Source organism: Schistocerca americana, chromosome 2, assembly GCF_021461395.2.
Source record: "Schistocerca americana isolate TAMUIC-IGC-003095 chromosome 2, iqSchAmer2.1, whole genome shotgun sequence".
NCBI classification, from domain to species: Eukaryota; Metazoa; Arthropoda; class Insecta; order Orthoptera; family Acrididae; genus Schistocerca; species Schistocerca americana.
Genome location: NC_060120.1, coordinates 558,766,715 through 558,784,659, shown reverse-complemented (window position 1 = coordinate 558,784,659; position 17,945 = coordinate 558,766,715). Strand labels below are relative to the sequence as shown.

The window sequence follows — 17,945 nt, the reverse complement described above, 5'->3', positions numbered from 1 at the left end:
GTCGATATTCACAATATACATAAATGACCTTGTGGATGACATCGGAAGTTCACTGAGGCTTTTTGCAGATGATGCTGTGGTATATCGAGAGGTTGTAACAATGGAAAATTGTACTGAAATGCAGGAGGATCTGCAGCGAATTGACGCATGGTGCAGGGAATGGCAATTTAATCTCAATGTAGACAAGTGTAATGTGCTGCGAATACATAGAAAGATCCATTATCATTTAGCTACAATATATCAGGTCAGCAACTAGAAGCAGTTAATTGCATAAATTATCTGGGAGTACACATTAGGAGTGATTTAAAATGGAATGATCATATAAAATTGATCGTTGGTAATGCAAATGCCAGACTGAGATTCATTGGAAGAATCCTAATGAAATGCAATCCATAAACAAAGGAAGTAGGTTACAGTACGCTTGTTCGCCCACTGCTTGAATACTGCTCAGCAGTGTGGGATCCGTACCAGATAGGGTTGATAGAAGAGATAGAGAAGATCTAACAGAAAGCAGTACACTTCGTTACAGGATCATTTAGTAATCGTGAAAGTGTTACGGAGATGACAGATAAACTCCAGTGGAAGACTCTACAGGAGAGACGGTTAGTAGCTCAGTACGGGCTTTTGTTGAAGTTTCGAGAACATACCTTCACCGAGGAGTCAAGCAGTATATTGCTCCCTCCTACGTATATCTCGTGAAGAGACCATGAGGATAAAATCATAGAGATTAGAGCCCACTCATAGGCATACCGACAATCCTTCTTTCCACGAACAATACGAGACTGGAATAGAAGGGAGAACTGATAGAGGTACTCAAGGTACCCTCTGCCACACTCCGTCAGGTGGCTTGCGGAGTATGGATGTAGATGTAGAAACATAGAAATTTGGTAAAGCCACCTTGCTGACCAAGGAGCATACATGTTACTTTTAGATCGTCACATATAATCCAACCATAAGCAGAATAGCCTATTTTATTTAGCACTATTTCTAGGTTTTCATAGCTTTCTTTCATATGTACAGAATGTTCAACAGGTATAGATGCATACATGTTACAATTGCATAGAATAACAGTCTTTAAACTAGTTTTGGATGAAGCAATAAACGGCTTCCAGTCTTCCTTTTTGTATTCAATACAAACCCATTGATCAGACCGGGAATATCTGAGCAGTACACTAAATCATCTTCTTGTTGAAAAATTGCTGCTCTCTCTTTCTATACATGTATATGTTGGTTCCAACTGACAAAACATTCTTTTCTTTTAATCTAGAGCCAAGCAATTCAGCTTTTTCTCTCATTAAGCCCAGATCCCTAACCAAATCGTACAGCTCAGTCTGAGTAATCAATTTGGGCTCTAGGCTCTCTGTATTACAATGAAATTCATCATCATCAGGTTCATCTAAATCAGATTGTACATCATAAAATAGTTCCGTTGGATTAGAATAGAAATCATCTGGTGGTTTGGGAACCGGCAAATCTACACCGTGCCCTACTGGTCGGATGGTGGACGGAAGGTTAGGATAGCTTATTACCTTCTTGTTTTACGAATTATGACCAGTAATATCAACACTGCAAAAGTAGCAATCATCGGAATGATTTATTGGCTCCCTTCGTATCACAGGAACAGCAAATCTAAAGGCTTTTTTCTCCTTTCGGACCATTTTCACAGATCTTCAACACACCCATAACGTACCTTATGTGGTGCCCAAGATTTATCTTGATCACCAAGTTTAGATCCAAAGTATGATAGATAAACCTTTTTCACAAAGTCTGTAATGTTTCTTTGATTTTTTAATCACAAATTCACCACAAATAGAACAAAAACTGACAGTAGAGCTTTAACAACCATGATTAGACATTGTACTGAGCACATTTACAGGAAACGGGAAAGTGAGGTTCCAACTGCAATCGCCATCTGTTAACACAAAAATACAATCTACCTTTTTTTTGCCAGCAAATGTTTTTCAGCAGTGCTACCAATGTCATCTACATTCATTACACCTTTTTAAATTATTTTAACTACATAAAAGCTGTTGATTTCTTCAAAAACTCGCTTAATTTAATAAATTTAACTGTAAAATTTGAAGAATTGGTGGGTGTTACAGTTTTTTAAGTATCATATTTTGATTTTCCACTCTAAAAAACATAAGAATAAGGTATTTTCAGCAAAAGAGTTTTTCCAATGTTGGCCTGTGTTATTATGGCATGACTTGTGAGGTAATTGGGACAGACTTTCATCCTCTGGATATGCTGAAAGGCTCAACTGATATGACAGTGTTAAGGAATATGTTGTACTGGCTGGAAGGATCTCCGACAGTATTACCAATTCAAAATTTAACTTATTTAAATAACACACTCAATTCAGAAGTTACTAGGTCCTTCGACAAATTAACAGAGTTGCATCAAAGGAGAATTTCAGTGGAACAAATGTAGCACCATATACACCATTTCCAGGAAAAATAACAGCACAAAGTGTTCTTGTTCTTGTTCTGCCACTACATCTGCTTCGTGTATTCATCTCGTGGTCTCCCTCTATGGTTTTTACCCTCCACACTGCCTCCAATACTAAATTGGTGATCCCTTGATGCCTCAGAACATGTCCTACCAACTGATCCCTTCTTCTAGTCAAGTTGTGCCACAAATTCCTCTTCTCCCCAATTCTGTTTAGTACCTCCTCATTAGTTATGTGATCTACCTACCTAATCTTCAGCATTCTTCTGTAGCACCACATTTCGAAAGCTTCTATTCTCTTCTTGTCTAAACTAGTTATCGTCCATGTTTCACTTCCATACATGACTACACTCCATACAATACTTTCAGAAACGATTTTCTGACACTTAAATCTATACTCAATGTTAACAAATTTCTCTTCTTCAGAAATGCTATCCCTGCCATTGCCAATCTACATTATATATCCCTCTACTTCGACTATCATCAGTTATTTTGCTCCCGAAATAGCAAAACTCATCTACTACTTTAAGTGTCTCATTTCCTAATCTAATTCCCTCAGCATCACCTTATTTAATTCAACTGCATTCCATTACCCTCATTCTGCTTTTGTTGATGTTTATCTCTCATATCCTCCCAAAGCGTTAGTAACAAGCATATCAGCTACAGGTTGTAGTGTGTTTCTAGGAGTATGTCTGGGTAAGATGCAAACAGGCTGTGGATGTACCAACACACCAATTACCAGTAGAATGGCTGCTGACTGGCAGGCTGGCGAAGCAATTAGTTTTAAGGACTTGATTAGTTTGTAAAAGTGTAACAGGGGTAAATGGTAGTAAATTATGGGGCAATGCAGGTGTGAAGGGAAGTTCCACTTGTGAACACTACATTGTGAACTGGAGGGGGGGGGGGGGGGGGGGAGAAATTGTCCTCAATATATAAATTAATAGCGTTAAGGTGGTTTAGTGGGAGCCTGGTATTAAAGATTCAGGATGAGTCTTTTCAGAATGGGGGAGGTATGCTGTGTCACAAATAAGTATAGGCAGGGATTTGGGGAATTCTTGACAATTTTGCACAGTTGTGGCCAGAAGACAGAAGTTAAGGGACCGATGGACACATCAGATAGAAGGCTCTGGCAATGCTGATATTAACCAAATAGCTCTGTGAGGCAGGTTTATGAGACCATTTGCAGGTGAGGAGACACAGCATGGCAGGCACTACAAACAAATGTGGAGATGGGCATGTGGAGTAATCAGCACAACACAGCGCACTGACATGCTTCAAAAACACATACAAAGCAGTTTCCACAGTGCCTGGCTGAAGTGGGCTAGAAAAATCTGACATTATAATTATTAAGGAACACTCCACCTGTCCCCTTCAGAGGGACAATGTCAGAGGCAAAAGGATTATAGATAAGGGAGTCCAGATATTCAAGGCAAAAAGGACACTCTACCCATCCCCTTCAGAGGGACAATGGCAGAGGCAAAAGTAGTATAAATAAGAGAGCCCAAGCAGTTGTGTCACCATTCTGTCCACAATTCTAACCTGAGAGAATGAAGACTTTTAAACTGGAGGCCAACCACAACTGCCACTTGGTGATGAACTTCGGCAGCCAGACAGCCCACTGAACTAACCACAAAGCTCTACTATGGACGCCTCACAGCTGTGGTGAGGCGGGCCCAAAACTTGGCACTGCACAGATTGCGCCCTGAAAATATTCTAAGTTCGGAGGAATCAGTGGCCGCACGGACTGCTTGGCGGACGCGGGCCGCTCGGCAGGCCGACCACGTGGTGCCAGACGCTGGCCAAAGCAAGAGGGGTCCAGCCGCATGGCTGGGAATTCCATGGTGACGCTACACGCTATGTTGATGAAGGAGACAGCCAGGAGTGCCAAAGATGGTGGACTTCGTGAAACCTTAATGGCAGACATTTAACAGTTCGTATAGAAATTAATAGTAGCCAGATGATTCATGATACCTCAAAAAGAAACATGTACATTATTATTATTTGCATGACAATTCTGGAGGTGTAATCAGATGTTCAATATCTTTATTAGTTTAAAGTTTAGTATCTGACTATAAATTAGATAAGTAACACCCAACAACGAATTTCCAAAATGTAAATGCTTCATCCGATTTCATCGATCGACGTGTCTTTAGAAAGCTATTAGTGTGAACCTAAATTGGTATAAATTACAGGCATGTAACTTGAATAGTACATGAGTTATAGGAGGTCAAAGTGGCCGATTACTATTGATCGTATCAGGCCATAAGTACTCCACAGTTACACGAAAAAACGGTAGCAGCAGGTTTATAAATATACTTATACATCTATGTCTTTGTTTATACCCAATGTACACTATTCATGAAGAAATTGGTTAAATATTTACTGTATGTTAGAAAGCACAGAGACATTAGGCTCCTGGCCTACCTTTTGCTTCTTTTCTTTTGATATATGTTTATTTAATAGTTTATGTATTTAATAATGTGTGTTAGAGTGCGTTTATGGTCCAGCCATAGGAATATTTATTTAATTTCAAGTATTTAAATGTAGATCCACTATTTCGTTTGTGCTTAAATATGTTTGTGGGTGCGTTAGCTTGAAGACATGGTGCGAGTGCTCCAGCCCATCACAGCACTTGTGAATGGGGAGATTGGATGGAAGCGGGAGAAGAGCATCGTTTCGAGAGAGGACAGGGTAGTTCTGGAGAGGATGGCACAAGACACGAGACTGAGTGCTGGACGTGGACAGTACAGCGTGATTGACGCACAGTTGGGAGAAAGACTTGGACAATGGAGCAGTTTGCTCGTGGTCGCGGAGAATAGAAATATTTCGGAGTGCCGACCTGTGCTCTTGTGCGATTTCCATGGCTTCTGCAGGGAAGACGAAGTGTGTGTTTAGAAGTGAATATCTCACGAACTATGTTGTTGTTGTTGTTGTTGTTGTTCACAACTAATTATGTGCAGTAGGAATCTATTGTTTCCCTGTTATTCAACTTATATTTCATTTAATTGCTGGACCATCAACACCAACAAGCGTTTTGCAGAAATATACGGCATTCTCAAAAGTACTCCTGCTATCATAATCATCATTTAAAGTTGTTAAAATAGTACCTGCAGATTTTATTTACTTACATTCTTTCATTTATAGATGTGTATTTCATGTTCAAAATTCGCAATTGCTGAGTGATAGGAACCTTCAACCATTCCATTCATATTGTATACTGTAGACTCAGCAATATTTGACCCGTAATGCGGCAACTACGTATCCCAGCCCCTAGACATCGAAACCAGCCAAAGCTTTGTTGGAGGGTGCGTAGTTGAGGGCCACGACCACCAGTACACATTTATTGTGAAAGCCCGCAAGATGCAGGGAGCAGGGGCACAGCCAGCCTCTGCTCTCTGGGAGACACTATTTGATGGACTGCCAGCTGCCATTTGCAAGGGCAGAGCCAGGGCACAATTTTGTAACATCCTGGTTCCAAGGCTGTCCTCAATCACCGATCGAGCTGCCCTGGGTGGATGACTGGAGCTGCTAAGGCTCTACTAAAAGGACAGCTACTGCCAGTTTCCCTCTACATGGAAACCATGATTAGCACTTGAGGAAACAGCCACCTGTGTGGGCTTCCAGCTCAGCCAACACATGTTGTTGGCCATGCCGCTGGGTGAGGATAGGAGCCGTTACTTCTTCTAGGACAGAGTGGCTGGATGCTGGAGCAGCAGATTTCAGTGCTGGCTTTGTGTTGATGCACGTTCACACATCACGCTGCTGTCACCAGGATCAGCAGAGGCACTGTTTATTCTTCGACAGAATAAAGTCAATGCCAAAACTGCCTGTCTATCTCTACACACCCCAGCATGATTCACACCTCTCTCCCAAACCATATGTCTAAGTCACCGTGGTGTGTTATGCCCCTGAGGCCATGGTGCTGTAATGCATCTAATACGTACTACAGCATATTCTATCACAATTTCATTCAAAAATATCTTTGTAGGATGGACCTATGTTCTTTATAAAGTTAAAATTACACTTTTAGAATTAAAGTACATCAACTATACTGTGCAGTTTGTGATACATGAATTACTCATTCAGAAAACTCAGTAATTTTTATATCTTTACTATCTATCATAGCGTATGGTGGGAATGCAGCTGAGTTTGTTTCTTAATTATAAAAATAATTACCTTTGGCTGCAGGATAGTTTTAAAGATTTTTTATTACATGATCAATTTCAGGAATTCCATTTCCATCTTCAGCTGCACCTGTGCGCATAGCAAAAATTTTCCAAAAATTGCATTACAATAATGGTCTCAGATACTCCATTCAACTGTTCACCAAACCTGATAACCACAAGCAGTCAGCAACAGTAAGAGGTTTGCAACACTACATGCACTTGTTACCAAAGTCTCATTTATTTTTAAAGCTATCTCTTCCTCTCCCTTTTTGGCTCCACATGTCTCTGTCTTCACCATATCCCATACAGTTTTTATTTTGTTGCTTGACGTAATTATCATTTTCTCGTAATAAAGCTGCCTCAATTTCTGGATTACTTGCTTCAATATTTTGCTGTATTCGTTGTAATGCATTACAACTCTAACATCAGAGCTGTTCCTAGATAGTATATACAGTCTTCTTTTCGTCCCACATGATATCTTTATTCCTTGTGTAATCCGCAGTTTATTTTTGACTTCAGTTTGATCTGAGGTAGCTTCAGGGGAAAACAATTATCAAAAGTGGAGGTAGCTTTATTAATGAATGCTTTGTATTTTCCATTAGAGCAAGTCTTTGAGCAATTTCCTAAACTTCTCAATTTTTTTTTTTTTTTACCTATTTATTACCCTCCTGTACTCAGATTTAATAGATTTTTTATCCTGACGAGTTTCAACATTTATGATGCTGCATGTCATGATCAAATAGACCATTTACTATTGGTTTTGTGATATGACTTTTTTCCCTAGATTTGTCTACAAAGATGTTATCAATAGCAGTCTCAGAGCATTTATATATCCTAGTAGCAAAGTTCACAGTAGGAACTAAATTGAACGATAGTGTTACTGACTGCAATAATTGTTCACTGACAGAACTCTTCAATAAATCCACATTAAAAATCACCAGCAACCACTGTTTTCTTGTTTTTTACCATGAGATGGAACAGCAGAGCTTCCAGATTTTTTATGAAGAGGTTAAAATTTCCTGAAGGTGTTCCATATATACCTACTATTATAAAGGACGTATTATGAAATACTACTTCTGTTGCACAAGCTTCTAAGTGCTGCACAGAGCAAAATTTATAAAAAAATAAAAATAAAAATAAAAAAATAAAAAATAAACTATTTTACACCCCATGGGCTACAAAGTCAAAGTGTGAACCAAGGTGAATCTTCAGCAGTAAGACATTATAGGATAAAATAGAAGTTGCTAAAATCACTAGAATTATCTGGCTGGATCAGTGATCAAATGATGCAGGCATACTAGAAAACATTAATACAATAGTAATTTCTACCTTCTGTGTTAACCAACAATGAGTAACAGACAGGCACAATGAAAGAACTGTTACACATACAAGATTTCGATCAAAGCCTTCTTCAGAAAAGAAAAGACACACACACACACATTCACACAAGCAACACACCTCATTCACAAAATGACTACCTCTGGCCCCTCCAGCCAGAACACAAATGTTGAAGAGTTGAACAGAAGCAGCAATCTGGAGTGAGGTTGGGAAGAGGGAGTGAGAGCAGGGTATGGATGGGTGGAGAAAAGTCAGTAGTGCCTGTGGAGCATGCAGGGGTTAGATGGTAACAGGACATTGGGAGGCTGTGAGGGTGAGGGAGATGGGGGGGGGGGGGGGGGGGGGGGAGTGGAAAAGGAGAGTAACAGAGAAGGCGGTCGTGTGTGTGTGTGTGTGTGTGTGTGTGTGTGTGTGTGTGTGTGTGTATGTGTGTGTGTAACTGTTGAGTGGAGGGTGTGGGGACAGTAGGTTATCATAGGTTGAGAAGGGGATTATTTTGAGAGTGAATAATGTGTTGTAAGATAGCTCCCATCTCCTCAGTTCAGAAAAAAATGTGGTTGAGGGAGGATGCAGACGGTCCAGGAAGTGAAACAGCCATTGAAATCAAACATATTATGTTCAGCTGCACATTGTGCCACGGGATGGCCCACTTTGTTATTGGCCAAAGTTCGGCAGTCGCCATTCATCCTGGTGGACAGCTGATTGGCGTTCATACAAACATAAAAAGCTGCACAATGATTGCAGCAGAGGTGGTATATGACATGGGCTCTGATAGGTTAGGATAAACCTGTGACAGAACTGGAACAGGAAGTGCTGGGTGGGTGGACTAGGTAGGTCTTGCACCTAGTTTGGGATTGGGGTTGGCATGGGGGTGACTATGATGTGCAGGTCAGGTGGGTGATGGCGAACCAATTAGAAGGGGTGAGAATGATCCTGGGTAGGATGTACCTCATTTCAGGGCACCATGATAGATTATCAAACCTCTGTTGAAGGACGTGGTTCAGTTGTTTCAGTCTGGGGTAGTACTGTTTGACAAGGGATGTGCTCCTTCGTAGCTAGTTCTTGTGGGTGGTGGGAGGATTGGGGGTTGGGGTGGGGGAGAGATCTGTTTGTGGATTAGGGATGGGAAATAGGACACCTCTGTAAAGGCCTTTGTGAGACCTTCAGCATAACAGGTAAGGGAATTCTCGTCACTGCAGATATGCCATCCCCTGGTGGCCAGGCTGTAGGGGAACAATTTTTTGTTGTGAAAGGAATGGAAGCTGTTGAAATGCAGCAGTAGTTGGTGAGTTTAGCGTGGACAGAGATGTGGACGGAGCCATCAGGGAGGAGAAGGTCAGTGTCCAGGAAGGTGGCACACTGGGTTGAGGAGGACCAGGCAAAGAAGATGGGAGAGGTATTGAGGCTGTGAAGGAATGAGGATAGGGCGTCTTTGCTGTGAGTCCAGATCATGCAGATATCATCAATGAATGTGGAGTTTTGTGAGATTAGGAAGCCATCCTCTGGATTGTGCATAAACAGGTTGGCATAAGAGGGTGCCATGCAGGTTCCCATAGTTGTGCCATGGATTTGTTTGTATATCTTCCCTTCTTATGAAAGGTAGTAGTGTGTTAGGATAAAGTTTGTATGAGGAATGAGGTCATGGGTTTACAATCTGACAGACATTGGGAGAGGTAGTGTTCAATAGCAGCAAGACCATGGGCATGAGGGAGGTTAGTACAGGGAAGTGGTGTCAGAAGTGACGAATACGGATTCAAGAGGTAAAGGTGTGGGGATGGCAGAGACTCACTGAAGGAAGTGGTTGGTACCACTGATGTGGAAGGTTAGATTTCAGGCAATTGGCTGGAGGTGTTGGTCGATAAGGGCTGAAATTCTTCCAGTAGGAGCACAATAACCAGCTACAATCGGGTATCCAGAAGTGTTGGGTTTGTGGATTTTGTGGAGCATGTAGAACATGAGTGCATGGGATGTCATAGGGGTGAAGAGGGAAATGGATTCGGGCAAGAGGTTCTAGGAGGGGCCTAAAGCTTTAAGCACTGATTGGAGGTTATGTTGCAGATCTGGGATGGGATCACTCTGGCAAAGTTTATAGGTGGAGAAGACTGAAATTGGCAGAGGCATTCTGCCTGGTAGTCACTGCAATTCATAACGACAGTGGCGGAACCTTTGTCTGTAAGTGGAATGACTACGTCAGGATCTGTTTTGAGGATATGGATGGCTGTCTTTTCTTTTGCTGAAAGGTTAGCACTCTTACAAAAGGACCTGGGAAAGGATGGTGATGCCAAGTTGGAGAGTTGGAAGCAAGGAATTCCTGGAAGGTGACTGGGAACTGGTTAGATTGGAGAGGGGGGAGGGGGGGGGGGAGGAGGACCACAGTTGGATGGTGGTATGAACTAGGGGGTCAATGTTGGAATTAGGTTGGCTTTGGATGGAGCAATTGGTAGTGAAGAAGTGTTTCCATTCCAGGGATTGGGAGAAGTAGAGTAGGCCTTTGAGAGCAAAAACAATTGGCATCATAAGCACTCTTTTCATAAGCTTAGATCACCAATAAGTAAAAGAAGTTACAAGCAACTACATGTTATGCCCAGTTGCTGGAATGAACGAGAGCTAAAAACAAGGACTGCCCTTTGAAGAAAGATCCACAAAATTCACCATAGCAACAGGGAAGGTCCCTAACCAGAGATTGAATGTCCTTCAAAATATTGCTATGATGGATAAAAAGTAAAACACAATTGATAGCCCAGGTGCCATTCACTAAAATGACTGACAACTCAGACAGCAAACATACACAAGTGGTTAAAGAAAAAAGGGCATTGGGTCAAGAAATGACGAACCATCAAAGGTGATACAATGAGCACAAAGTGGTAGGGGATCACTATGTAACAGATAATGATGGCTAAAATTACAGTGTCCAACACACAACCTAGCTACTAAAATAATCACCTCATGATGAAAGGGCAGAGAGGATGTTGGCCAAGTTGTTGAGAGAGGTTGAATTTCCCAGAGCTTGTTCTGAAGCCAATACCAAAAATGGTCAGTGTCAATGACAAATGCACACCCGACACCAAAGTTGATCTTAGAGCCATTAGTGTACAGGAAGGTGCTATTTCTATAAAATTCTGGTTCTGCAGTGCACAATGTAGCAGATATTAAATTGATAAGAACAGATTTTTTAGACTTGAGGTAATACTCAGAAGTGGGAAGGAACATAGGATAGGTTACACTTCAGGGATAGATCAAACCAGAGTCATCTGGGAACCGTAGCACGCTTTTGGATCAACCAGAGAGTCATTGCTCAGCAGATAATATCAGGCTGATGCTAGTGACAGTGTAAGAATTGTTTTGGCAAGAAAATAGGAGACCTTGGTTTGATCTGGACTGCAGTGGCACAGTCCGACCAAGATAAAATGCTGATGTTAACCCTGGTGGAGACCCAGCACAATGACTGGCTGGGGGGAGAAATGTGATTGTGCATCATGGCAGGCGATCACTCCTTTAGCGTAGCCAGCATCTCACCACGAGACGCAACACCAATATTTACAGTTGCAGTTTGCAAACTGGACACCTTGGCTAGGAGCAGAGGGGAGGTGGTTGCATGCAACTTTCTTGCTAGCCAGTCTGCGTTCTACACACAGCCATAAAGGTTTATGCAAAGGAGGCCAGAACTCGACCAACTGGTTTTGTGTAGGACGGGCTACTGCAGCTGTCGCCCTCTGAAAAAAGAAGGGTCTAAAAAATCATACATGGCATTTTAGTATTGGAGAGCATTGTATCTTATGAGCAATTAAGCTGATAAGAAAAGATATTACACTTTGATCTTGGCCAAAAGGACAAGAAGCAATTTTTGGATAGGGCTGACTCTTCTGTGGGCCTGAGAATTTCAGTGGAAAGATTAACAACAATGTTCTGCAATTGTTTTGGCTCTGGAATTGGTGGAGCAGTGGTAGGTAGTTTGGGATGATAAGGCAAATTGCAAAAGTCAGCTAGACAGGGTCTTGGTGCTATATGAAGTTGTTGAGGAAGAACACTATCAGTAGCACAAAGGTTTGATAGTGATGCCCCAGGGTGGCAGCAGGACCTCAGAAGGACGAATAACTTGGCGGTGCCTGGAATGCTCTTCCACATAGTGGAGTGCTCACAGTAGGGACTGCCACAGTAGCAGTACCTTGAGGAGGGAGCAAATGTTGTTCTTGGATGTCTCTGGCTGGAGATTTGTTCTTCCAGCACCAGGTTTGTGAGAGACAGGGACAGGGATAGGGACAGGTGAAATCTAAGAAGGTGAAGGTCATTGTGAAAGGAAGTGTTGGTTCCAGAGAAAAGAATTTTTATGATTAAGCTGTTGGGTAAGATTCCATGGTTTAGGCAGCATTTAAGGAAAGGGTGTGAGACTGTGTTTTAGCCAGAGAAAGGGACAATTTTCGAACTAGGGAAGAAAGATGGAACAGGGGTTTATTATGGCAGAGATGGCATTGGAGAAACTGGAAATGATGTAGGAAATGGGCAAATGAAGGCACAACATAGTTGTGATGGGATCTGGATTGATATTCCCACCTGTACTTTCCACTGTTTGATTATTTACTGCCCATCATCCTGTAATGCTGGTAACTAACTACCGAGTGAGGTGGCGCAGTGGTTAGCACACTGGACTCGCATTCGGGAGGACGACGGTTCAATCCCATCTCCAACCATCCTGATTTAGGTTTTCCGTGATTTCCCTAAATCGTTTCCGGCAAATGCCGGGATGGTTCCTTTGAAAGGGCATGGCCGATTTCCTTCCCAACCCTTCCCTAACCCGAGCTTGGGCTCCGTTTCTAATGACCTCGTTGTCGACGGGACGTTAAACACTAACCACCTACCTACCTGGTAACTAACTTTTCATTTAACATTATAGTAAATTTGTTACTAAAAACACATCATAGCATTGATATTCCAAAGCAATTAAATACTATTAACTAATATTTGGTTGGCTATGAGTAACTGTAATTCCATGCATAATCTAACTTAAGCACACGAAATTTAACTTGATCTTATGACCAGTAGGCTTGACAATTTGTGTCATATACTTTATGAGAAATGCTGGTATGTTGTACATGCATTATTCTAGTATCTATCAGTCTACATTTGATGTTCTCACAATTACATACCTTTCATCATACGACTATGCAGCTCAGGGGGCAGAATACAGACATTTATTGCATTTCAGTGCTCTTTCAGAGTAATATTCATTAAGTTTTATCACAATGATTTTCAATTACATGAATGATTTATGTTATTTAAAGGCAGTATTCCCACTGTATATGTCCCTTAGTTTTAAACTAAACATTAGTTGCCAACATTACATGATGGTTAACACACAATGTCAAAATTAGCATCATATTAATATTTTCTGCTTTGTTATACCATTTGATGTCATTTTTGGAAAATATTTGCTATGCACATAGGTACATATTAAGATGGAAATGGAATTCCTGAAACTGATCATGGGATGTTATTTATAATTAATAATCAGCAATATTTGTGTATTTATTGTGTCCCTCACAAAGTTTTCCGGCAGTGGTGTCCTGCCATCTTTTCACTAGAGGGACATTAACTGTTTTTAACTCACTGCATTGTTCAATAAATCCTAGGACAACCTAAAATAATAACAACAACTCAATACCGTAATTTCTGTGTTATGCTATATCCAGTAGGTTTCTGAAAGATAAATTCTTAATTTAGGCTTATTTCCAGAGCTCAGAAAACATTTCCAGCTGTCATTCTATCATCCACATCATCTGCTTCAGGCACTTAGGTCTTGTCAGCGTTTGACAGCAACACTGTTTCTATCATTTGTTGGTGTGATTTCTACGGAATTATCTGCTACAACTCATTCATTCACCTAATATGCATGTATATCTTCACATCTGGGAATTCTTCACACCATTTCTCTTGAGTTTTCAAAATATTCTGAGTCACCTTCTTCAAGCTCATCATACAGTTTACTCTAGCCCCTTTCAAGAGTTTCTGCTTTCAGATTATTTGAAGCTAGCACACACCAATAAATTTTGTGCTTCATATTTGCTGCCTTCAGGACCTATCCGAGTTTTTGTTTTGTGTGCACTATCTTGCACTATTATTCTCAAAAACAGTCTATGATAATGCCATTTAAATGCTGAATCAGATTCAAATACAACAGCAGTGTTGTCAACAAAGCACAAGACTTAGCACTGCATTTTTTACAAACACCAATGTATGGATAGAACAGAACTGACATCCTGAGCAGAGAGTGCTGCCATTTATACAAATCTCATATATTCCAGAAAATGCAAACATTACAAAGACAAATTTTGAGAACAGTCCAAAAATTATAAATACAAAATAAAAAATAACTGCTGGTAATGGAGTTGGAAGTAGCAACCCACAGCTTGAAAGTCAGCAACACTAACCAATACATCAATTGTATGCATCATCTCCCTATCATGGAGAAACAGTGAACAGCTGTTTCAGAAGTACTTATTGGAGCCGACTACAGCAACCTAGATTTACCTCTTGTCAATGGTCTTCTGTATGGCAGAACTGGCAGATCCTCACATTCTGATCATGTTGTCACATTATCTTCACTATGATGAGCATCAAAGGTGGTCCTCTCATCAAAGTTTGTCGATCATTGAACTGGTCTTCAGTTTCCTTGAACGAGATGTCCCTGTTGTGGATTTTTGTCTCAGAACTGCTTCATATGGAGGACTGGACAATGTCTGTGTCTTTGTCTTCTTGATGTAGGGTCATAATCCTTTGACTTCATATGTGGTGTCTGACAAGTAATGAAGGATATGTCTTGTTCCAAACTAGCAGTTTTGTACCTTTCCTGATAGACCCACTTTCCACACAAGTGTACAATTCCACACCAAGTCTCCCAGGCTGAATCTTTCTGGCCAGTGCTTGGTGTTATAACATTCTCAGCCCATCTCCTGGATGTCCAGCAGCTTCTTTGGCACTGGTGATGACGGTTTTCATGTCATCCTCTGGAACATCATCTGATTTAAACAGTGAGTGCCTCATCATTTCAGCCTTGTGACAGTAGAGCAAAAAGAATAGTACGAAGCCTGTACAGTATTGCTTCAATGCATTACGTGCTGATGTCACAACGGGCAGTACTGCATGCCCATCTCTCTGTTTGACATAAAGGTACACCAACAGTATATCTGCTAATCTTATTAAAGCATAGTGTGAGGACATTCATTTGTGGGTGTTAGGCAGCTGTCATCCTGTGCACGATGTCACAGTGTAAAACAACCTCTGATACTAGCCTTGGCTTGAAAACCTTTCTTCTGTCACAGATCACCACACAGAGTGCTCTGGCTTCAAAATGATGACTTCAACAACAAATCTTGCAGGTTCCAGAGCTTCAGCAGTTAGCACAGTTTTTGTGACAGAGTAGTGAGATATCTAGTCAATGTAGACTATTATCAACTGATTCCCATATGTCGAGTCCACGAAAGGTGAGTTCCAATCCGAAGGAACAGCACTGCTGCAGGTGGAATTGCTCCCAGATGTCCTGGAGGTAAATGAGGCATGACATTCTGTCACTGATGTTTCTTACAGAGGCTCACAAAGTGTCTAACATATCAGTAGAGACATGGCCAATAATACCTGCATCCGATTCTGTCTAGGCTTCACAAATTCCAAATGACCAGATGTTGGAGTGTCGGAAAAACTTCAGGATAACTGCATGTAGATAAGCTGTGATGGCAAGAAATGATTTCTGCCCCACCAGGTCACAGTTCCTCTTATACAACATTCTGATTATTTATTGGATTTTTCCTTGGGTCATGTCCTGCTCTTTCAGGGCTTCTGTGGATTTCAGCAATACTGAGTCTTACCACTGTTCAGTGTCAAATGTTATTTAATGCAGCAATGACCAAGATTTCATCCATGCTGCTGTGTTCTGTCAAATGATTCCTTGAAAGGCAGTCATTGTCTGTGTTTACATCTATTTTTGTATACAACTGTGATATACTCTTGAAGCCTAAGTGCCCATCTCACCAGATGTACCAAGAGATTTCTCGGGCCAGTTAGCTACCACAGAGACTGGTGGTCTGTCACAACAGTGAATGGTTTGCCAAATAAACAAGCAGAATTTTTTTATGGCCGAAAAAACTGCAAGGTAATCTTTCATGGTTGTAGAATAGCTCATCTCAGAGTTGGAAAGTACTCTGGAACCATAAGTTTCCTGATCCTGTACTAGAGCTACACCTATGCCATAACCACTAGCATTGGTCTTAAGTTCTGTATCTGATTTCCCATCATACAGCACCAGGACTGGGGAAGATGTCGGTGCCTCCTTAACAATAAGGAAAGATCTTACTCACAACTTGTTTCAGAAAAAAATTGAATCTCCCTGCAATAGTTCTTGCAAGGGATGTGCTTTGGTACAGAAATCCTTCATGAATTGCTGGTAGTGAGAACACATTCCAAGAAAACTTCCCCCATCACAAATGTGCTGACAAGCTGGAAAATGTGTGACAGATCTTATTTTCACTGCATTGGGGCAGATTCCATCACCGTTAAGTACCGGGTGATCAAAAAGTCAGCATAAATCTGAAAACTTAATAAACCATGGAATAATGTAGATAGAGAGGTAAAAATTGACAAACATGCTTGGAATGACATGGGGTTTTATTAGAACCAAAAAAATTGCTAGACGCATGAAAGGTCTCTTGCGCGCGTTGTTTGGTGATGATCGTGTGCTCAGCTGCCACTTTCATCATGCTTGGCTTCCCAGGTCCCAAGATCTCAGTCCGTATGATCATTGGCTTTGGGGTTACCTGAAGTCTCAAGTGTATCATGATCGACCGACATCTCTAGGGATGCAGAAAGACAACATCCGACGCCAATGCCTCACCATAACTCCGGACATGCTTTACAGTGCTCTTCACAACATTATTCCTCAACTACAGCTATTGTTGAGGAATGATGGTGAATATATTGAGCATTTCCTGTAAAGAATATCATCTTTGCTTTGTCTTACTTTGTTATGCTAATTATTGCTATTCTGGTCAGATGAAGTGCCATCTGTCGGACATTTTGTGAACTTTTGTATTTTTTTGGTTCTAATAAAACCCCATGTCATTCCAAGCATGTGTGTCAATTTGTACCTCTCTATCTACATTATTCCGTGATTTATTCAGTTTTCAAATTTATACTGACTTTTTGATCACCTGGTACATGCCTCAAAATTTCTGTTTCTTGGGTGATGAAGATACACTTCAGAGTCAGGTGGTTAGTGCATTACATAATCCAAACAGCACAACTCTGAACTCATAGAGGCCACCAAGGATAGCCTTTCTGGAAGTCCATAACTGAGAAATACTTTGCTCCTTTCAAACAGTCTAGGGTGTTATCAAAGCACAGTGTTCAGTTATCGGTAGTTGATGTAGAAACACCATGTGCCACCCTTCTTCACAAGGCCACAGAAGAGGACCAAGGACTCTCTGAAGGTCCCATGATGTTAACTTGCAGCATCTTCTCCACTTTTTCCTTGGATTATCCACTGTCCATTTGACAACACCTTATACAAGCACTGGAAAATTGATGGATGATCACCATTGTTGAAACAGTGTTTTACCATGGGTTGTTGGGTCTGTCTTCCCTCCACTACAGATTTGAAAACATCCAAAAATTGGCCAACACTCACTGACATTCTTCCTCCATTGTAATGTGTGTAGGTGGTAGTGGAGTCTTTGTTGATGGCACTAAGCTGCCGTGATTTGGCTGTTCCTTTATACATACCTTTAGGGTTGATTTGAAGTTGCTCATGACAATTAGTGATCCAAAGCTCTTCTTGACCACCTACAATGATTATGATCATTGCTGGCATTTGGATTTATTTTAAGAGGCTATGTAGTCTTTTGCAATCAACAAAAATTTCACAGTTTAACTGAGCATCTAGACTGATGACTTGAATTTTTCATCTTTGTTTTGTGTACTTGCTGGAGTTTCATCACCTGGAAATCT

The 17,945-nt window shown here is 41.1% G+C and overlaps 1 protein-coding gene and 1 pseudogene across 4 annotated transcripts in view; both read right to left on the bottom strand.

Moving 5' to 3' along the window:
- LOC124594984 (stimulator of interferon genes protein) overlaps positions 1–17,945 on the bottom strand; it is a 328,498-nt gene that overhangs the window by 263,935 nt on the left and 46,618 nt on the right. The window lies entirely within an intron of this gene.
- On the bottom strand, positions 11,675–11,794 carry LOC124596711 (annotated as a pseudogene).